We start from the raw sequence: 21,262 nt of genomic DNA, 5'->3' as shown, positions 1-21,262 counted from the left end.
CTTGTTGACAAGCTAATAATAATGTGCCTTATTGTGTGCACTTCATATTTGTTGTTGTGTGTGTGCCTTATTAGCAGTGAAGCTTGCTGGTTCTGGAATGATAGCAAGGGAAGGGACATTTCTTCCTTAAATGTACAATATGTAATTTCGGCCGCTAGGGGTCTCTCAATCAAAAGAATAACAAACGACGGAGTGTGATGACGGTGTGAAGTAGCAAGGGATCATGGGAGTTGTTGTCTTCGTTGTTAAACAACCAGCTTCACTGGGATAGGATTACGCCAGGATTCATCTTTCAGAATGTTTTTACCGGGAGCAGAATTACCCTCAGAGGTCTACTCCTCTCCAAAACAAACAGACCTGGTGATTACAGGTAAAAACACTGAATAAAGCTGTTTCACCTAAAAAATCAGTGTTTCTCCGACGTTGTTTGGTGAGCACCGGACATCCGGTACGGGCTGTTAGCCGAGCTGCTGCTAACACAGACATCTGCATACCTGCAATTTGATGTGTCCTCGTGAACCTGTCCGCACCAGTCCACACGGTCACAACGCTGTGTTTCTGTAGATGGCGATCTACTGCACTGGTGTGGAACGCGTCCTCCAAGCGGACCCCGGAAATTCGTAGAAACAGAACAACTACCTGTCCGTGGTGTCCGCAGCTGTCTGTGTGCACGTCCACTCGGGAGTATAAATTAAGCTTAAGAACCACCTACAATGTGTGTTTAAAGTCTTTTAAAGTGCTGCAGTACTAATATTTTGAATGCCTTTTCAAACATGACTGTGTTGCTTGTAGAAAGTGAGGTGATCAATAGAGATGGAAACAGAATGGTGGGTTTTTGTACATTTAACTGCTGGACACGCAGAGGACTGGCCAGCGTTGAGCAGGGACATTACCATTGACAGCTGTCATGATGATGAGGCCATAAAGTCCCAAACAGGTTTACTTACTTTACGTGTGTGTGTGTGTGAGTGTGGAGGAGAGAGAGAGTGACAGCATACCATGCTTTTCCTTCCAAACACCTTTTTTGCAAGTCAATTGTGTGTGCGTGTGTGTGTGTGTTTATGACAAAGTGGCAACAGGGATAAGGGGTAATGGGGAGCTGAAAACACTTTCCCATGGAAACAGCCTTAATTTGCAAGTCAGTAGTGACAAAGTGTACAAATATTCTTCTTCTGAATGAATGAATTCTTCTATTCCATTCTCTGCTCCACTCCCTGCAGCTCTACTGTGCGTTTAAATGTAGCAAATGACGCTATCAGTCGTACTGATTTTTTTTATTAGAGAAAAAATAAATGACAAACTTAATTCTATTCACCAGGCAAATTTACAGTATATGTACATCAACTCCAATACACAACTTTTATTCATCTGGACATAAATGAGGTTGGAAATTATAAAAGGATGTAAAAGCAGACCAGCTGATTTATCTAGACAGAGAGGAGACGATGAACAGACAAAGGACGGGTGAGGACAGAGAAGAGGTAACATTTCATCATTTCACTGTGTTGTCTGACAGATGTCTCTCTCTCAGGCTCATTTGAATGTTCATGCTCTGCTGCCAACCACCAGCCATCATTATTAATTAGTTAATACCCAGAGACTCCCGCTTCTCCCCTCTCTTTATAAAACACAGACCTTCCGGAGCTTCTTTACATAATGCAGACCTCTCCAGTGGCATTAAAGCTTTGCAACAGAACAGTGTATATATCTACTCGCTCACAAAGGGGAAATATTTGGGGAAAACTCAAGCAGGATCATGCCGTCATTTACATTTGTAATTTAAGAAGTTACAGTAGCTAATTTACTTTCAATTGATTCTGCTAGAAAATCTAATTAGAGCTTATTTATTGTCCTCTTGAAATCATTGTCCTCACAAGAAAGAGCTAATGTGATTAAAGTGCTGGGGGCTCGGCTGGTCCTGGACTTGGTTTGGTTTGGTTTCTAGATCCCATTACTTCATTTCTGTGGATTTAAAGCTCATGTTACTGTGTCTCTTTGTTCAAGCTCAGACTTCTCTATCACAGTTGGCATTTCTGTCTTTAGAAAGGAAATGAAGAAACCTGGATGTTTTCTAGTAAAATTATATATACATTAGGGTCCAAAAGTCTTTTTAGCATCAAATTCCCTCTTTGTGTTTCCTTGGACAGTGTTTCCCTGTTGAGCTGTGGTGGAAGTATAGTAACAAAAAGAGGGACTCTGGTACTAAAAAGACTAATGTTGAAAGATTTGACTAATTTGGACAGCTGAAGCTTCAGAATATCTTCTAAATGGTCAGTATCAACAGGTGAAATGATGATAGCAAGAAAAAACCTATTTCAATGTGTATTTGGGCACCTGACTATTGTTTTAAGACAGACTTAAAAAAATGTGAACCCGTCCTTTAATTCCCAAACTTCAAAAATGTGTGTGATACCTCAAGTTTACGTACTCAAATGATTACTGGTTAGGCCTTTTAAAGAAAGTTACCTGAACAGTAGTTACTGTAATAATATGTGTTTTTGTAATGGTAAATGTTGTAGCTCAAACTAGTATTCAATATGAAATAGACTGTCCTGATGAAATATGGATGCGTTGCATGCTTTTGCCTGGTCTATGTGGCCCCCCACACAACCCACAGTCCCTAAATTCCTCCATTATTAATATCAGCGTTGCAGAATCCCCCACCAGGTGAGATCATGTCTCATTTATTATGCCAAGTCTTACTGCTCTCAGCCGTTTGGGACTAAACTCTGACCTGTGAATAAAACCTCATTCAGCCTCAGTCATTTTGCCTTTTCACCACAAATGACCTCTCAATCATCAATCTTAACATCGTCTCCTCTGAGTTTCGGGGAGGAATAAAGTTATCATGCTATCATACAGTCAGACTTGTAATAAAACAAAATAAAAGTCCCATCTGATTGGACTTTTATTCCGTCTGATTACAACTTTTAATGTTAATTGTTAATTATCTAAGATTACAAAGTTGTTCATATCAGCAATGAGCCATATTTCAACGTTTCTCAATATTCTGTATCTTTAATGTTTAGCTTTTTCTGTTGTATTGACATTAGTCTTCAGCTTGATATCATGTTATATGATGTTATAGCACATGTTGAAATTGTAGATTAAGTGTTATCAAGATTATGAAATTGACTTGAAATCAGTTGATTTGTGTGTGTTGGATATCTGTGGCACGGTGAGGTGAATCTCCACTCATTTACACCCACATGATTATATAATGAATTAAAAAAAAAGCATACAGAGAACTCACACACTCACTAAGTCACTTTCAGTAACATCACTCGCTGTCCTGTTTGTCGTGCATGTCGGTGGCCCAGAGTGACAACGTCTGTCACCGCAGATTAGTTTAATAAGATTTGACTTGACAAGGCTACACAGACAGAATATGAATGACATTTTATTTACTTCAGCAGCAGCCCTGCACAACAACCACTCTGATAACTTCTCGACCTCAACAGCACACACACACACACACACACACACACACACAGGATGTGATTTGAAGAGAATGTTCCACAATCAAACACCAGACGCTCCAAATAAAAGCGACTCTACTGAACAACATAAAAGGATGAATATAAAGTCTCGCTCCACAACATGAGTAGAAGTAGAGGGAGAGGGGCAGAGAATGGAGGGGTTAACAACTTGCTTTAGCAAAATGGAACTATTGTGTTGCTGAAAGATGAGGGTCAGTTCACTTCTCTGTCACAGGTTAGCAGGTTTCACAGCTCCTTCAGTGCTGTCTACTGGAGTAGTTTCTATTTATCTATTGTAGAAAGAATCACAATTGATTAGACTTTGTTGCAGCAGCATATTTTTATTCATCAATCACTAAATCAACAGTGACCTTTCTAACCAGGCTTAGCGTGTATACAGTATCTAAAAACTACTATATTTCCCCTTCATAATGCCACGTCTCCACATTGATATCCACATTGATTTGACTGCCTTCAAGTTGCCGACTGTAAGCAGGATTATTGAAAAAGTCAACACAGTTTTATCCCTACCCGCTCTGTCGGTTTAACAACAACTACAGTGTTAAATACTGTGGTAAAAACTCATAGTATGAGATTGGTTTGCTTTTACGTGAGCTGGAACAGATCATCAGGTATAGTGGAGGTGTTCAGCTTTATAGAGCTGCTTGTTTTCCTCCCTTAAAAATATGGTTTTGCTGTTAATTAATTATGAGAGTAACGAACACAGCCACATGTACAGCACTGTACATCTTTATAAGTGTCTGGAAATTGCAGCAGCGCTAGAATTACATGTATTCCTGTATTAGACTGTAAAAGTTCATGTTTTCATCCTAACCTGAATCCTCACTGTCCTGTCCTGTCTTGTCATGACATGGATAACTGTCACAGGTGTCACAACCAAAACTGTCACAGCCCAATCTCATATGAAATTATTGTGAAATTATATCAAAATACATATATCAGCATTGTTAATGGCAAATGGACTGATTCAGTGACTCCACTTTGACTAATTTCATGCTGCATTTCTGTGTAAAAAAAAAAAAGAAAAAAAAAAAAAAAAAGGAGGAAACAGTCAGAAAGCAGCACATACTGTGTGTGTTTGGGTGATGAAAACTGTGAGTAGGAAGTGAGCAGTGATCCAGTTAGATCACAGCCACACACCCACTCCACTCACTAACACGGTGACAGCTGTGCCTGCAAATGTGTGGAGAGATTAATGAGGATTTGATGTAAAAAAAAAAAAAAAAAAAAGTTCTTTTTTTTCCTAACATGATTATTATCATTATTCAGTCCTCTCAAATAATGATTCTCATGTTTAATTCAGCTCTCATTCTGCTCACACAAAGCACTGACTGAGGCAAGTTATCGTGTATAAATGACTTAAATGCTGAAAGTCCTGGGGCCTCATTTATAACCATTGCGTCTGCACAAAATGGACCATGAAAGAGGTGTACGCCACTTCCCATGGAAAAAGTAGGGATTTATAAAAACAAACTTGACAGGAGAATGTGCTCACCTTTATGTAAACTCTGAGCCAGGCATAGCAACATTTTATATACAGGGGAACTTGGCGATGCAGATGGTGAGGTACTGAACTGAAGCCAGATTGTATAATGATTCCTCTCACACATTTAATTTCACTTCATATCAAACATTAATTATATCTCCACTTTATTATAAACATTAAGGCCAGCAGTGGTACATGTTTTTGCTTCTAGTGAACCTTAAACACAACTTTAAAAGATACATGCTGACTCCATTCTTAAACAATTACATCTGCAATTTATTATGTTTATTCATTATTAAAATGCTAATGTAATGCGCTGTCTCACCATCACATCCCTAACCCCCTAGAGTGCAGAGGAGAGGGTCGGGCTGTGTGATGCTCACAACTAGGTCAGTGCCAGGATGTGTGATCTCTACTTTCTTATGTTCAAATACACATGGAACAAGATTTGAAAACACCATACACCAACAAAACTTATAGCATAAGCTTGTTGAATTATAGCAATTGGTATTCAAACAGAATGTAACATGGAGTATTACAACAAACCGCATCATACTATATCATTGTTCCCCACCCAATGAAATTGGAGGAGGGGGGCAATTTTAACACTATTTGCTTTCAAAAATAAAAAAAACCCTTGATTGGTGAAAAGACTGCTTCTTTAAAGACATTTACACATATTTTTTCTAAATAAAGAAGTGCTCATTTTAGCCCTGGAGCAGTTTAGAATGTGTCATTTTACCAACAAAGTTAACTTCAAATTTATAGTATCGTCCTATTGTGACAACAGATTTATGTTCTCATCAAAAACAGACAACATATCACATGATTTACACGTGTTTACAATGTATTTTCTTAGTATACAGAAATAAAGTACCACAAAGCTTAAAATCTGATATAGGAAGAGATCAGAACACAAAAACATTCAGTTCTAAAAGTGTAGGTTCCCATCAAAATGTATGAATTCATGTCTCAAATACATGACTTACATACTCTTATCTATATGCAAGAGATTCTGCCCTAAGGAGGACAGCAGGAGTCCGTCCTCCTCAGCTCTGCTCTCATCGCTTCACACAGACTCCCTTTCCCCCTCTTTCCTGCCCTGCAGATGTTGCTGTTGAAGCATTTTAATCAGAATTTCAATAATGGATTTTTTCCAAAGAAGTGAGAATTTTTATAAACGATACTGAGATTTGATAATGGTTTATTTCAACCAATTACTCTTTTTTTATATATTTTGATCTCCCTCTTGCCTATAGGTGAGGAGCAACCTCTTCTGCCTCCTCTGCTGTGCATATATCACCAAGTATGATATTAACGAGTACTCATATAGTTTTTGCAGTTAATCCTGTCAATTACATTTCACTTCATACAGAGAAAATCTAGCCATGCAGGTACCACAAAGAGACAGAAAAACAATTCACGTTGCAGTGTTTTTATATCACTCAAGCAACAACATCAACAAAAAAATTCCACACAGTGAATCACACCACACAATGAGTCTGTGTCACGTTTCTAAACAGACCAGACCTAGGTTACATTGCATGATGACACAGGAACATGCCCACAACTATTCACTACTGGAACGTGTCAACGTGAACGTAGTGATTTAAGTGCGCCGCCACGCATGGATGGCCACAGCAGGAACAGACACAGCATTGTGTTTATTATAGTGGAGACGAATGTTCACAAATTGAAATGTAATGAGCCAATAAACACAACATTGACATTTTTACTATTATTTATTTTAGGAACCTTAATGTACAGAAAATCAAAATCTATAACCTGTGACAAAAAAATGGACGATGTTTTAGAGCTCCTACTAAATTTCTCAAAGTAGGCTTTCAGAGGAGCTCATGTCCTTTTCCCCTTAGCTCTCCCCAAACTTCCAGCCCTGTTCTTGTCTGTTAAAACACCACTGTGCTGTCAAGCGTAGAGAGCGCACTGGAGACAACACTGCTCATCTTCACCCCCTACACTCATATTTTGACTGTGTAAATAAGAGAAACACCGGCACACTGTATTTTGGAGTTAAACACAGAGTTCATCCTTTTGTAGATACTAAGCGTGTGGTCTCATCAGTCATGTACATGTTTATATGGATTCTTGCCACGTCCTCACTTGCCACTGTTTAATTTAGTGAATTGTTTCGTTCGTTACGACTGTATTAACAGCTGCTGCAGCTGTCAGCCCCTCAAGCTTTCTTCTGTTTTTAATACTGAACTTCTTTATTCCACAGAATAACATGTACATCAATCATTCATGAGACCTTTGCATTAACCATTTATTGTTGATTGTGGGAATGAAAGGGGTGGGGTATGAGCTTCATCCACATGCACACATTTTCAAGAAGATTGTGATTTATAAAGGGAAAAATGTGTGCATTTGTGCGTGTGCACAGTTTTATAAATCTTATAATTTTTTGCCGCACACCATTTTCAGCTTTGGTGTACACATGTACTTTTGGTATGGATCCTATACACTGTTTTATAAATAAGGCCCCCTAAGGTCTTGAATACATGATGGCAAAAAAGAGATGAAGATATTGAGCAAACTACAGATGAGTGACAAATGAAATGAAAAACCTACATAAACGTGCGGAGAAACAATGATTGCAGATGCTGTCTCTTTAAATCTGTAAGTGCCTTTCCGTCCACTTCTTTTTATGCACATTTTCATTTGCACATAAAGAAACTTGAGTGAAAAATGTAAATACTGAGAGTGGAGAATCAGCAGTAGTTGAATACTCATTGTTTTACATTTTCTTTTGCACATTTGAATAGATGTAATCCTCCTCACATCTGACTCATCTCTAGCCTATAAAGCTATCTTAGGCTGTTGTTGTTCTTCCGGCTTATTACCTCTCTCCTATTTGTCAACGTAGTTTGTATTCGAGATGTTGTAATGGTTTTCCATTTACTTCGGAGAAGCGTTGAAAACACTGAGGCAGGGTAAACAGTCAATGAAGACATTACTTCCTGGTTATGCAGGTGTACTGTGAGGCACAGGTGGGCAAAATCAGGCAACTAAAAATGAGAGAAGCCAGCAGGCAAACAGACCACGGTCAACAGGAAAAGGAGGATAAACAGTTTACAGGAATGACAATATTAAAACAATCTGACAATCTGTTGAGGGAGAACACTGAGTACTGGGAGACTAATTAGCCAATAAGGTGCAGCTGGGGAGGAAGGCACTGCAGCAGGTCATGAGGCTGATGAGATGATTGGGAACAGGTGTGCAGAGCAGCAGGATGCCTGATGGACAGGTGAGACATGACTGTCACCATTACCATTACATAACACCATTACATTTAACAAATATTGCTAATTAGCATGGGGGTGTGTTGCTGTAAAAATGTAATAAATATAAGGAACAATAATTATCTCGTAAGGATGATCCACGTACATGAACTCCAAAATAAATGTTTAGGCAGTCAGCTTTTTTTGTAAATACATTGTGTGTGTGATTATACTGACTGAAGTATTTTCATTGGGTTATAGCTAGTTTTCAGCAACGTGCCTCCACATGCACACAGTTAATATTGTTACAGCAAGAGAGGAAATTTTGGCAGAACATCTGATTGATCAATGTGGGTGTGTGTCAATTCAAAATTCTCTCACATTTGGTTATCAATCAGTTGTATAATTACATAGGGCAGAAAGATGGAAGCAGAAAACCTCCATTGGCTTCCCTCATACCTCACCATAAATATTTATGAAGTCATTTGAATAATGTGATTTTGTAACAACAAAATATTATTTGGAGAAAGGAAGAGTTGAGAGAAGAACAAGCCAACAAGCAGAGGAGGAAGACTCCTCCAATGTTAGGGTCAGGTCTTCTGGGGCTGATGAAGGAAGCACAGTTTGGATTTGAAGATGAATGAAATTGCAAAGTTATTTGATGATGATTTTAGTCTCCATGGTGACACACTTGGGTTTTTGAAACCTCTCCCCCATCTGATCTGCTCTTCACAGTCTCATGTGCACCTCGTGCAGCTCTCCACGTGCCGCCATCAGTAGATACATGAAGTTGTTAAAGTTTCAAACATTGGTCATAATACTGTTTAGAATATCTGTCTACTAGTTTTAAATTTGACTGATTAACAAAGCTAGCGCTTCCTGTTTGAGGTAGTGTTCTGTCCTCTTTAATTATGATGGTGTGGCCAGCAATGATTGGCCGCCTTCTCTTCCAGTTGGAGCCATCTCTCAGAAATCTAAGTAATTAATTACAGATGTTGAAAATGAAATCCAGTGGCTTACAGCATTGGCCTGTTGGCATTGAGGAAATGAAGGCAAGTTAGTGGCATGTTAACAGAATGAATCAAGAATACAACAAGCTTCAGTTGTATGTCATCAGCATCAGAAAAACCATAACAACAAAACAAGAAAACCTGTTTTCTCTGAGCTGCTGGTCAGAACAGATTATAACAGAACTAACAGAGGGTCTGAGAGGTGACCAGCTACTGTCTCTTTTTACTAGAATAGAATAATTTGCTAGAATAGTAAAAATAAATACGAAAGGTATGGCATTCGCAATGAGCTGATGTCACGAAGAGTAAAACCAAATCAATTCCAAAAGGGATTGTTCAAAGTCAAAGGGATTGGCCTTTTAAACAATGTATTATATCTTCCCCTTCAGAGAGGAAGATATGTCTTTGTTAACACCAGGCAGAGCTGAACATATAGAGAGGATGAGAGAACATCAGATTCTCTGCTCAGGACAGCAGTCAAAACATGTCAGACACGCTTATTGCAACTAGACTAGGTCAAAACCTAGTATATGGCTGGACCCTGCACGGTCAATGTGCGACATTGTGGCCAGTTTATTACAGGGATAGTCAATCGCAGTGTCTATAATGTAAATTCCTGGAAATTAAATGTTCATCTGCAGTTTTCTGTAGTGGTCCCAGCAATATCTGTGTGTATTGAAGTAGCATATGGTTATGCTACATTTGAGTCCAAAAAAAAAAAAGTTATAAATGCAGTTGCAAGATCAATACTTTCCACTCATATCTTAAGATGTTTGAATTGAAAGAGAACTTATTTTAATTTTAATTATAACTGTTCTAATTATCTGGTAACTCCCGCTGCTTTTATCTGTTTCTATCTGCAGATGTCTGTATTCATATGTTTACGTAGGATTAGCATGCTAGGTTAACAGTTTGTCAGCTGTGTCTATTAGAGCACACAAACACTGTAAACACACCTGTCACCTGCTGCCCAGCACAGTGCTGTTAATCCACAGCACGGCACGACAATCCATGCTAACTAGATGCTAACCGCCATGCAGGCTGGTAAAATGGATCTGTGGTGTCTCTTTGTACCTGCAGGTCAGTTCTCCTGTCAGTGTGCGTGTGAGACGCTTCGGTCGGTAAATGTGTGTTTTCGGGGTTGCATTCACTCTCAGTCCCGCTGAGTGAGCGCCGCTCGGGGCTTGGCAGTAAACGTCCCCTAAGGACATAATTTAAACTATTCAGCCAATTAATTTAGAAAGAGTACCAGCCAATTGGGAAACTCCAACACTGGGTAAGATTAGTTCCACATTTCATTTATTTTATTTGACAGGGACAGAACATATTAATAACATTTCTGAAAATATGCCAGAGTTAGCCAGAAAGGCTAATTTTCATCTGTAAAACATCTGTGATTGTTTTCAGAACTGTGATTCCTCTGCTAATGTTGTTTATTTTGAAACAATTCACCACATTTCACAATAATGTGTTGTCTCGTCACTAGAGAGCCCCTGAAATACACTATTATATTGTATGGCAGGTTAGTGGCTCATATTAGAATCATAATTACATTGATTTTAAGAAAACAACAAAAATCCCATCTGACTGTCCGTAAAAAAACATGTTTTTTCCTCTCGCATTATTCCTGTTCTAACTACACATAATGGAAATAAGATTCAGTTTTTCACAGACACAATGTAAAATAGATGATGGAGAGAAAAGTTCTGACAGTGTCTGTGAAACATATTATTCTCAAGGGGAAAAAGGACGCCTTTTATCACTATGATTCATAAAGAGTGAGAGATAAAAAAGGAAAGGCAACACTGGACCTTTTGTGGAGCTCTGGCCCGCTCTCGCACTCTTCCTTCCATGCTGTTACAGTGCAATCTCTTTGACTGGCTGCTATAACATTTATTAATGTAATAATGATTTTATAGTTGAACATTTCACTTCCAGTAAGTTCTGGCTCATTGAGCAAAAGTTCTGTAAATTCTGTAAATATAACATTGATCAAATACCTTTTTATATTCAGAAATGGCTGCAAGTATTTTGCTTCTTTTGCATATTTTAGTTCACATTATCTGTCTGTGAAGGCATCATACAATAATGTTTGCTGTTTGAGTGCAGTCAATTTTATTCAGACTCCTCATTCAGGGTTTGTTTCATCACCCGCTCTAATGCTGCCACCCCAGAGCTTTGTAGGATTACTTGTATTTATAGCTGCTCAATGAACGTTTACAATGTGATTCCACCAGGGAGGATGAGGCTTCGGACTTCATCACACATCCGATATTTAGACACGCAGACTGGGGAACACCCTGCATATTCATGTTAGAATATTATTTTGGTTTTCATGGCTGTCTGATGACTTGTAAATCATGGCGTACAGAAAGTTGTAGCACTCTACGGTACAGAGTATGATGCCTGGTGCAAAAAATCTCTTCCATTAAGCAGTTAACTGTTTCAATATTTAGTTCTCTGGTGGTATTTTAACAAATATCTGGTTTACATCTGGAACTCTGAAACTGTCAGTGAGATTAAATACCCCAAAGCCTCTATTGCAACATAGATTAATTAAATAGTTGGAAACACAAAACCTTTAACAGGATTTCTTACCCCATGTTATTGTATATCCCCAAGTAAACAAGTGTTTTATTGTATCATGAACTGAGGTTTTGTGGTCTCTCTTCTCTCTTCTTTATCCCTGAGGTCTCAGGCTGCCAGTAGTTCCTGTTCCGCAAGCTTGCACATTTCATAGACAAATATGCATATTTTATTTATTACATTTGGGGTGATAGTCTTCTCTTGGGAAAAGCACAGACACTCATTTCAATGATTTAAATCAGTTTAATTACTGAAGCGACTGGATAAGAGTCTGATGCAGTCATCTGTTACATACTGTGAAATTCCCGTAGAAACCTAATGTGGTCCTGGCCGTTTCACTGAACAATTCTGCTATAAAGCACAAAATGTTTACTTCTCATTTATTAATTTGCAGCTCTTAATAACATTTAGTTTGAGTTTTATTATACAAGGCAGTCTCAGTGGAGCTATTTGTTGTTTCAATCCACTATTGAGAATAAACAGAGGTAAATTGCAAATGTGCTTTACAAATACCTGAACAGATATGCACAGTCTATGTGCCGAGCGGCTGAGATGTAAATATCCTGTAGAAGTCTATATATGTTGTGTTTGTTCAAATACAGGCTTGCCTGCACATTAGGATGCAGTAATCATGTCAGGAAAGCACACTTTCAATCTGAAGCTGCCAGTCAAAGCAGCCACGTTATGCCTGCTGATCTGCATCAGATCCAACAGCAAACACAGAGAGAAGCATGTCCCGTTGTAGAGCCACTGCAGCTGAAATGCTGCTCTTTTGCCTCCATTTCTTCAGGTTTGATGGAGCAGCTGCTCATCAGCTTCCTTTGATATGAGTCCAGTGATGATAACCCCCCATCGGCTAGCTGTGGAGAACAGAGAGATAGAGGAGGGTGGATTTGATTAATTTTCAACAAATTATTTTCACAAAGCACAATTACAAAAGTTTCCACTAGTCAGAGGAAAGATCTCTTTCATTCATGACTAAACATCAAATCACCACCAAATACAGAACACATCGCCCCTGAACTACTGAGTTTTAAATTTATTTACATTATTCATGACTGAACCTGATTTCTACTTTGACTTTACCTTCATTAGAGACACAAACATAATGTATGAACCACCTCCTCTCTGACCACACACATTTTCAACTGTTTTTCAGTCTCATATATTGTTCATTTGGCCTGTCTTATTACAAAATTCACTAGCTGCCACTTCACTGCATTTTCCATCTTGTCACCTACACCAAAAATAAAAGTGATTCCATAACGTCTCACTGAAATTCATGAACAATAATTAAAATAACAGTTTAAGCCTTTTACACCCCAAATTATAGTGACAATGACTTTGCTTTGTAGAAAAACCCTCAACACTGGCTTCAACACATGTCTACATCTCTATGTAGTTAAGCTCTTCTTTCAGTCAAACTACGAGACAAAAGTTGTACCTTGCTTGCTCTTTTCCTTTATCCTTCAGTTTCTTTGCTGGCCTCCTCTGGGACCTTCAGTAGGCCACTACAGAAAGAGTCAAAGATTGTTTCATCCTCTCTGTATTCTCCGTCAAACAGTTGACAGTAGAAAGGAACAGCTCTCTGCATATCTGACAGAGTTCAGTCAATAGCTTTCCTGTATCTGAGTGAAGGGCATGGATGAACCTACTCTGTCAAGTTTTCTTTTTCAACACTGAAAAAGAACTTTGATGGTGAGTCCATCAGAGCATCACTTTGAAAGTGTGACTGGACCAATGTTTTAGAACTGAGGACTTCAAAACGGCTTCAACTTCCTGTGAACTCTCCACTATTTTAATCTCTCGATCACTCATAGATCAGATAATGTCACAAGCGACGGTAAGAGTGTATTGATGTTGTTTAATTCCCACTTTTCCATAGTCCCAGCATCACTTTAATGATGTAAAATCACCTTTTCTGTTTGTATTTGTTTTTTCCTTCTTTAGAATTAACATCTAAATAACAAAGCAGGTGGATCAATTTATGATGGGAAATGAAGCAATTAGGATTGAAGTGATTGCTTCAAGGCTCAAATGCAAACAGGGAAACTCAACATTTGAAACTGTTACTCTCAAAAATGTGTGTCGTCACTGGTGCAAACTCAAAGAAATTAAAGGATCGATATGTAGGATTTAGGGGGATCTATTGGCAGAAATGGAATATACAGTAATATTCACAAGTATGTTTTCATTAGTGTATATAACCTGGAACTAAGAATTGTTGTGTTTTCACTGCCTTAGAATGAGTCCTACATAGGGAGCGAGTCCTCTTCCTTGGAGCCATGTTGCACCGCCATGTTTCTACGGTAGCCCAGAACGGAGCGGAACGGAACGGTTCTAGAGAGGGCCTTTCATGAATTTCGCAGCTACTGTAGGTCCTCCCACATGCTTGAAAAGGAGGGGTGAGGGGGAGGCGTCAACCTCATCGCTAGATGCCACTAAATCCTCAATCCAGTCTCACATCAAAATGTGTAATAGCTACATTGGTCCATAGCGCAAAACGTATCAGTTTCACAATAACAGCTCTGTGAGATGCCTACATTTTTTTTTTGTTCTATTCTTTTCTATTGACCTGCGTCCACATCACGTGACTGTCAAGCTTCTGTCCACAAAAAAAGGCTGACAATCTGTGTTTTTTTATTGAAATAATATCATCAAACAGTTACATAAAATAACACAAATAACGGAACAGCTCAGATAACTACACAACACAAAGACAATGATTCAAATAACATGCAAGCTATGTATTTTCAGCAATAGCAGCGTCCATAGCAAATGTTGCATTCCAATTTCAATTTTCTCACTATAAATGTTATCAAAATGCATTTTAATGCTGAAACTATCTTTATATATTATATATTGCATTTATAATATATATTATAAATCCACTGAGAATAAGAGGAATGGGAGCCATTTTTTGTTTTGTTCTTGCAGACAGAAACTTGACAGTCATGTGATGTGAACACAGGCCAATAGAAAAGAATAGACCAAGAAAATGTAGGCATCTCACAGTTTTAGAGCGTTTTTGTGAAACTAATGTTTTGCACGGTGGACCAACATAGCTATAATACATTTTAACGTGGTTAAAATGTGGGTTGAAATCCTACACAGTGGTCCTTTAAAAGAGAGACAGGATTAGCTCTTACACTAAAATATAGCAGTGATCTTTGTGTGTGTGCCTAATTATGTTTGTGTGTGTTTTCCTGGAACTACTATGCATTCTGTATATGAATAAAGAAGTCCTGGCAGCAGTACACCTAGAATAAGCATATGAAGTGAATAAATAAGTATTCTTATGTACAGCACACACACACTCCAATTTACAGGTGCTTGCTACAAAAACATCTGTGACTTCACCAACAATACCACCTCCTACACATGTCAACAGTTGACACTCCACTGAGACACCAGATGGATACAGGTGGATTTGTCACAGTGGTGTTCAGCTTGGTTTAAGCAACTCTTATTAAGTAACTTTTATATGTTTTTTTTCTAATTACTTTCTCCACTACTACACCTACTGTGTAACAGATATAAATGCCTTAAATGACCCATGTCTTCCTGACAGATGATCTTTTGCATTCATGTGAATAATGACTGTCCTGTATATGTCTCTGTAATCTCTATTCATGGATGAGGAAGAGGAGGAAGGAGAGTTGAAGGAGAAGAGTGGGATTTTCTATGGACTGTTGGTTTCATTGTTTAGCTGTCTGCCACAACAACAACAGATTAAGAAAAGCAGCCACTGGTTTGATGGTTCATTCATTAAAATTTTTTTTTTAAAAACTGCACTCAGGAATTGAATACTGTTACATTACCAACACTGTCAGACTTCATCATGAAATTACATATGCAGGGAAAAAATATGAAGCCATTCCCTATTTAGCAGGAGATCATTAAACACTAGAACCACCAAGGGGTCATTTTTACCCCCCCGGCATTTTCAAATGCATGTTAAAATAAAACCCCTACATCTCTCAGTTCATGACTTTTCCTAAAATGGGTTTATTAATCATCTAGTGAATTATGGGGGGTGTGGGATAAAAGGGGAAAAAAAAAAAGATCATTTATATCTCGAACCACTGAGGGGTCACTTTTATCCCTCACAGAAAGTGCTGTGCGATGCCATGCTCAACATTCGTGCCCCACATCTGCTTGCTTAGTAACGATCATTATTTCGACAAATTTTGATAAGCAGGCTGCCGTATCACGAGCTAAAACTAGCTAGATTAGATTAGATAGATAGATAGATAGATAGATAGATGGATAGATAGACTTTGACTTATATATTGATGTTCAAGTTTGCTGTCGTGTTTGATACATTCAACTTTAAAACCCCCACCTCTGCTTTATAGATAATATCACCATTAAAGGCTGAGTTTTAAGTGACACAAGGCTTTTCTCTTTCTTATCAACAGTTATCTTCTTGTTATCTGTGAAAAAAGTATAAAACTATTTTGCAGTTGGTAACATTGTGCCAACAACAGCATTTGCTTTCTGAATTGCCAAACCAGAACATGTGCAGTTCATTTTTTGTTGAGAGTCAATAAAATTCAGAGGTGAAACTGTGTGGCACAGGTAGGCTTCAACAGCATGTCTTTTAATCTACACGTGTGTGTTGGAAATACTGCTTTTTTTTTTTTTTTTTACCAGTCATGGCAGAGGTCATTAAACTATTGCTCCAGAAGCAATAGGTTCATTTTTAAATCTTTCATGAATGTATACATGCAGATTTGAATTGTTCTTTTTTCACACCTGAATATGTAGATTTACTAAAACTTAAGCCCTTGGTTATAACATCCATGAATTATTTTACATCACAATTCACACACACACACACACACACACACACACACACACACACACACACATTTAATCCCAGCGCCAGAATTAAATGATTAAATGATTGAAGCAAAGTTAAAGATAAATTCTTACACTCCATTATCTCTGATCTATCCCTCTGGCCCATCTTGGAGAGGTGGGACAGCCAGAGATTTGCCCAGAGTCTTCTCCACCAGGACCAGAGTCAGCCCAGCAGGCCTGAGCTTGTCCTACAGTTAGAGGGGCCACACATCACCGGGACACACACCCAACTATTAGTCCAGTCTCTCTGGAGAACATCTGTCAGCTGATAATACACTCGGCTGATGGAGAGGACTGAGGAGAGATAACAGTGAAGAAAATGGTGAAGTCAGGCTGTCTGTCTGTGGAGAGGAAGACAAGCTTGTGATTGTCTGAAAAAACGAGTGACAAGGTGGTGTGTCGCAAAATGAATGTCTCTTCATCCACTGGTGCTGTCTTGTCATCACAGATGGATGTTGTCAAACAGCTAAATGATGTCTGCATTTCCCTCACTGACTGGAGCAGCAGACAACATACACACACACACACACACACACACAATACAAATGCACCTTCGAACACTTTTTACTGGTTAAAACTTGACTACTCAACCAAAACACAGCCAATATTAAGCAATATTGATATTGATCTTTGTGAATATTTACAATTCAGGGTACATTTTCCATTTATTTAGTTTGTTGAATTATATAATAAAGTCAACATGACAATTACAAACCACAGATTCAGTTCTTTTCCATAAAACTAAGAATTAATGAGTAAATACATTTACTAATAAATTAATACATTTTCCCTGAAGTTGTCAATGTTGGTGGCTCTCAGGCTCCAACGATAGAACTGTCTGGATTACAGCTGTACAAAACAGTGCTGGCTGTATCTGAAAACAAGTGACAAAGGCTGTGCTTTTTAAAATGTTGAGATGATCAATGTTAACACCGGACTGCATCTTGCTGTGTGTGAATTCTCAGTAGAAGTAGAAAAAATGTTTCCTTCATACTCACTGACAAAAAAAAAGAATGAACAGATGAACAGATGACAGGTGTAGTTAGGGTATTGTTTGCTTGTTCATGTCAGTTTTCAGCAGTCAGACACAAAATTGTAATATCAGTGAGAGCTCCTGTGAAGTGTTTTGGTGGAAAGTGTAAAAGAAAGGTTTAAAAGTTATCTCTGTACTCTGTCACTATTTTCAGACAATGGCCACGAACTTTTGATCAGATGCTCTTTATGTGATGACCACAGATCAGTGATGAGATAATTGCTTCCTTGATGAAAGCGGGACTTTTGGGTAATCAGATAAGCCTTCTAATCAAAAGGCTTAAAATGCTCTATACCCAATTGCATGCTGGGTTATGACTCCATGATTGTCAATTAGCCCATATCAGATAGCGTGCTGTGGAATAACGGAGGTTACAATATTGTAACCTTAGTTCTATTAGCAAAGGTGGCGCCCTCCACTGGACTATACGCGTAATACTCTCCTCCAATCAAAAGCACGTATTCACCCACTGAAATTTGCGTAAACGCAGCTGGCCGATCAGGACGTGCCTAACTGAATACGTGTGAAGGAATATCGTAACCTTCGTTCTACTTCACACAGGCTCCACCCTCCACTGTACTCTATGGGTACAGTGGGTGGAACCTGATGAATGAACGCCCTGCCGCAACATAACATCAGACCCAGCCTCACTGATCCTGACCGGTTAAGGTTAGACGCTGCAGCCCACCTATTTCTTAAAGCCAAGGCCGCCTCAGCAGCGAGGTAGGGGGCCCAACCAACCCAGATAGTATATCACTGAAGCGGGCGAGGCCATGGCCTAACCTCACAAGGGTCTACTGTCATGCAACAGACCTCTGTGCATCCCATTCCCCGGGTCATCAGGGAGCACAGGAAAAATGCAGGTGTATCATGTACAGAGGGGGGTCAGGTGAAACACAGCTGACACACTCACCCACCTTTTTCACCAGTCTTGGTTCGATCCAGTCAGCACAGACTGTGAAAAGGAGCCCGACAGGTAGAGTGTAGAGTGTGCACAGACCACAGTGGGATGGTCTCTTCCTGCCTGCCTATAGTATCGGGAGATGCACTCACAAAGCCACCCAGCAAGGCGTTTCTTGGATAGGGCTTTTTTTAGCCACACCATTCCAGTAGCACACAAACAACTGTTCTGTGCGTCTGACGGGGGCCGTGCGTTCAACATAACATGCTAACACGTGAACTGGGCAAAGCAGATGCAATTTTGCCCCCATGGCACCAGTCCTCATCCGATGTATTTCTCCCTGACAGAGAGATAATGAACCCTGATGCAAATTATCAGTAGAAAATTATAGCTTTGTAATGGTTTTCGAAGACACTGTATAGCTTAGCCATCTAAAGAAAAATATTTTAGAGGTCCACCATATAAGGTTTATCTACACTGCCCATTAGGAACGATGTGTATAACATATATCTGACAGCTTCAATGTCATTCTAATCAGAGTCTGAGCTTCACCTCTTTAACCTCTCCAAACCTTATTTTTCTCTTTTATGTTCCACTTTGCTGTGCTAATTAAGATCAGATATGAGTTAATGAAATGTTATCTATACTGAACACCATCAAATTGTCCAGTTTTCCATCTGTGCGGTGCAGTTTTTTTTTTTGTTTTGTTTTCCTGACTAACTCGCTGTCAGTGTTGTGTGGGCTTGCTGAGCAGTTCTCTTCATCACAGCCTCTGAACACGACTCTTTTAAACATCAAGGACCAGTGACCATCTGATTCATGCTGCAGGTCATTTGCTTTGTACCAGACTGTGAAGCTTCAGCTAAAGATTCATTAAGAATCCTGTGTCACTTTCTTCAGACGTTGTTCAGCAGTTCAGCATTACACAAAGTTCTATTACTTTGATGCTATAATGCTATTTCTGTGTCAGACTGGAACCTGTTTTTAGCTCTGATCCTTATGAGATCTCCCATCACAGGAAAAGTGGATTTCTGTCACCTTTATATGTTAAGGAGACTAGGATGGAGATAATCTCCTCTTACTTTCTCTTGCTGTATTTTCTTTCTTTTTCTCTGCTTATTTCCTTCCTTCCCCTACCTTTTAGTAATTATTCCCACATACAACACCTCATTGTTCTCTCCTCTCTGACCATTGTTTCCCTCTAGCTATCATCACAGCTACTTCAAAGTGCAGTCCAATGAGAAAGAGGCATACAACAGCTCTCAGCATGTATTCACAATGCGTTCGGCTCTGGAATATAAAACAGGATGTTTGTATCTGATGTGTGTCATTTGTCTTGCTCTGGTGTTTTTGCAGCATATGTATACAATGTTACAAACTTTGTGCAGTCAAGTGAGTGTCTTTATGACTAATGTGCTTAATTCTGAAGCATATGCTTCTCCAGTCACTGTAAAAGAAAAAAAAAATCAAGCAGGATTATATTTTGTCTTTTATGTTTTGGAGTTGGAAGTCATCAAGTGACAGAAGCTTTTGCTACAATGTTCTTTCTGTGGTCTGTGTTTGAAAATCTAATTAGAGCTTAATATTGTCCTCATGAAATGATCCTCATAAGAATGAGGTAATGTGATTAAAGTGCTGGCGGTTCTGCAGGCCTGGACATAGTTTGGTTTGGTTTTCCAAATCTCATTATGTCTCCTCCATGTGGTTGAAACTCAGATGTTACTGGGATGCTTTTGTTCAATAGTTGACTTCTTCACAACTACTGACATCTTAAAAGAAAATATTAAAATCTAGTCGAACATGTCTCACTTCTCATAGGGTGTGATTACTTTGCTAATCAGCAGCTCTCAGCAGCAAAAAGAATTTGTTACTTTACTCATTACATGAGTTTTGTTACTCAGTCCAGTGTCATCAAAGGTTCCTCCTCACAAATCCAAATACTCTACAACCACATCATGTGTACATGTGTACAGTCAGAACACAAGACAGCCTTCAGTTTGAAAGAATTTACACTACTTGTCACTGAGATAGTAATCACATTACAGTAACCTGTTACTAAGTAATGTGTTGTTGCCTAACCCTGGATACTATCATAATTTCTATTTTTTTATCTGTCTCACAGCTCACCAATAATCAGTATCCATCTGTCCCAGCTGTTTGTAACTCATCTCTCTGTTCAGTTTACTTTATTCACACTTTAATATTGCAAGGAAGTAAACAAAAATACACAAAATTAATGTGTATTTCACTCTTTTAAGATGAAATATGAATTCTCTCTTGCTAAGTACACAATGAACAGCAACATCAAGATTGCCGACTTATTTGACTGATGTTAAGGTATTTATCTAGTCACATAGTCTCCATAGAAATATGCAGTACTGAATGACTGTTAAACTGTGTACTTCCACTGTCAGACATAATAGTGTTCAGCTTTGCCTGCAGTAATGCCTGTATTTACAAAGTCACTCTTGTGTTGAGAGCTTTGCACGGTTCAAGGCCGCTGAACTGTTGACTTCAGGCTGCATTCACTCTACAGTGTAATGTAATACAATGAAAACACAGGCAGCTTTAGTAAGATCAATACAGACATAAGCTTTATTCCCACTAAAGCTGGGAACTGATTTTATTTCTTTTAAACTTA

The 21,262-nt window shown here is 38.7% G+C and overlaps 1 long non-coding RNA gene across 1 annotated transcript; it reads right to left on the bottom strand.

The window, feature by feature from the left end:
* Window positions 1-9,194: 9,194 nt before the first annotated feature.
* Window positions 9,195-18,006, bottom strand: LOC137185785 (uncharacterized). Its single transcript, XR_010928910.1, has 3 exons — window positions 16,760-18,006; window positions 13,266-13,332; window positions 9,195-12,681 (listed from the first exon to the last, which is right to left on the bottom strand). It is a non-coding gene; the product is annotated as an uncharacterized lncRNA (long non-coding RNA).
* Between the last annotated feature and the right edge of the window lie 3,256 nt (window positions 18,007-21,262).

Source organism: Thunnus thynnus, chromosome 7 (assembly GCF_963924715.1).
Source record: "Thunnus thynnus chromosome 7, fThuThy2.1, whole genome shotgun sequence".
Taxonomy (NCBI): Eukaryota; Metazoa; Chordata; class Actinopteri; order Scombriformes; family Scombridae; genus Thunnus; species Thunnus thynnus.
Note: the sequence above shows the minus strand (reverse complement) of the source record. Positions and strands in the feature narration are given on the sequence as shown.